This window comes from Hermetia illucens, chromosome 5 (genome assembly GCF_905115235.1).
Source record: "Hermetia illucens chromosome 5, iHerIll2.2.curated.20191125, whole genome shotgun sequence".
NCBI lineage: Eukaryota > Metazoa > Arthropoda > Insecta > Diptera > Stratiomyidae > Hermetia > Hermetia illucens.
Genome location: NC_051853.1, coordinates 96,361,897 through 96,364,561, shown reverse-complemented (window position 1 = coordinate 96,364,561; position 2,665 = coordinate 96,361,897). Strand labels below are relative to the sequence as shown.

The window sequence follows — 2,665 nt, the reverse complement described above, 5'->3', positions numbered from 1 at the left end:
TCATCTTCGCCAACTCGCCGATGTTCTGGTTGTTCAGTAGTTCATAAAAGTACTCAACCCATCGCTCCAATATGCCCATTCTGTCGGAAATCAGATTTCCCCTCTTTGTCTCGGCAGAATGGGCGTCGAGGTATTTAAGGCTTCATCCTGGTCATTTGTTGGTAAAACTTGCAATTCTGGTGCAGTTGCTCCCTGTACTTTTCTAGTTCACAGGCCTGTTGGTTCTCCCAGGCTTCTTTTCCGTCTGTGAAGTCGCTTCTCCGCTCGCCGGAGTTCATGATATGTCTCCGCGCGTCCCTTGAGAATGTACCATTATTCGATATGCAGCATTCTTCCGTTCCATTGCTAGCTTACACTTATCATCAAGCCAGCCGTTCCGACTCTTCTTGCGACGGGGCCCGAGTATGTTTGTGTTCATATTTATGATGATGTTCTTCAGGTGATTTGTTGATCCTTCATCTCCAGGATCCCGGTTGACTGCGGTTATTGCGGCATCCATGGCTTCAGAGTTAACTCTCACTTGATTGTCAGATGGGATGCCAACGAGATAGTCATCCGAGTCTATATTGGCCCCTTATATGTTTTGACATTCATCAAAGCAGAGAGGTGGCGGCGTTCGATCAGCACGTGGTCAATTTGGTTGAAAGTAGTCCCGTGTAGAGAGGTTCATGTTTGTTTGTGGATTGCTTTTAGCGCAAACCACATACTTTCAACAACCATTTCGTACGACACCCTTTTTTTTCAGCCCCCCCCCCCCCCCCTTTCTCGTTACCATTCGAGGTCGGCGTGTCGTGATCGGTTTCGTCATTTTATTCCATCAAATGCTCGATTTGAACAAATTGCTCACGATCATTTTGGCTATTAGACGCTAGTAAAACGTTGGATGTCCCGTGTGAGGGTGCCCATAACAAGAGGAAAGAGGAGTGGCGAGAGGACGCTTCCTTGATGAACACCAACTGAGTGTAGTGACTGCGGCTTCTCGACGGGAGCGGAATCTCATTCGCCTCTGTCTGAATTAATTTGCTCAAATAATGCATTTCATAATGTGCAATTACCTTAATGTTCGCCGCAGATTGCACATTATTGAATGCATTCAGGTGAAGTAATCTTGACAGATGGGAATGATTTGCCGCATCCGTAGGCGCACGCGCATGATGCTTCAACATGAACTCTCGGTGTTCAACAGGTTCTTGGTTGAAGAGCTGTGCAACGGCCGGTGAGACAAGGAGAAAGGTTGGGATTAGTACCGGAGGCAGCCGTGAGTATGGGAGGGAACGATCGAGGAATTTTCGCTGGAGCATCTAGTGGTATCGGTCAGCCCCAGTCCTGATTCTTGAAGCGGATCTTTCCCACATCGACAGAGCCAGGAGTGTAAAGGGATACGTAGGAGCGAGTTTCCGATTGTTTTAAAGGCGCCAACTGAATTGTTATCCCAGCGGTCGTGCCACGTAAACCTGGAAAGACTCAAGATTATTTGTTCAACACCAATGCTGGTATTGTTCGCGATTTGGCTTCTGCCATGCGGACAATTGTCCAAAGGCTTTAATTGCGATTATTACAAATCCTGTGAACTCGTGTGTATCAACTGCCGCAGAAGTTCTAAAATCCAGAGGAAGGTACTATCCCCGTCGTTTCTTCGGTGTTTCAATTTTGGATATTGTCCGTGATCGTAAATTCATTGCTGATTCATGCAAAGTTGATGTCAATACCGTTACTATTCCGGTGATCGGTGGACATTCTGGTGTTACAATTATTCCGGTGAAATCACAATGCAAACCAAAAGTGGTAGTTTCGCAGCCCGATCTTGATAAAATCACAGTGCGCATCCAAGAAGCTGGCACAGTAGGTGTAAAGGCTAAGACTGGAACGAGAAGAGGGCTGAAGCGATTTTGATTTGAGCACGTTCTACGGAGCAGCAAGTAATTTTGGAAGTGGATTTGCGTTCGTTTTGGATGGTTTGGTAGTGCAAGAAGCATGGTTCTATGCTCGCATCGCATCGGAACCAGCCCTAGAGGCAACCACGAACTGTCAAAGTGATTTTGAAAGGAAAGTTCTGTCGAATTTTGGTATCTCGAAGAAAATGAAGTAGTAGATTATGTAATTATGCAATTCGTAATTTAATGGTCTAAATATTTTTAGTCACAAACAGAAACAGGACTACCATAAATATACGCAGAGCTCGGAGTGAATCAAGGTGTAAGTGTTATTTTTTTTGTTTGGATCTCATTTATTTTTTTTTGACTTAATTTAATTTTTCATATACTTTTACTTTTCAATTTCCTTTTAATTTTATATATTTATTTTTTTTGCTTGGAGTGGATGAATATATTATGAATTGCAAATAATTTTTTATTTGAGGACTTCTTTCCTTTCTCTTCCTCCATGACCCCGTAAAACCTTTAGGGACATCCTTTGAAATAGTGGCTTGCGGATGTCAACGAAAGGAGGGAACCTCAGGGCCCGCACCTCAATCACGATCGGAGGCAGAAGAAACCATGATCGGGGTCCGGAGACTTACGGCTCTACACGCGCGGTTGAGATGTTTTTTGTTTATTTTTCAGTTTTAATTCGCGTTCTGTTTTTTTTTCCTTAGGCCGTCGCGAATTCCTTTGTTTGTTGTATATTTTGAAATTTGGTGCGGACCCACGCATCTTCTTTTTCTTCA

General features: G+C 44.0%; 1 pseudogene; it reads left to right on the top strand.

The window, feature by feature from the left end:
• The first annotated feature begins 1,164 nt into the window (after nucleotides 1-1,164).
• Nucleotides 1,165-1,893, top strand: LOC119658163 (annotated as a pseudogene).
• The last annotated feature ends 772 nt before the right edge of the window (nucleotides 1,894-2,665 follow it).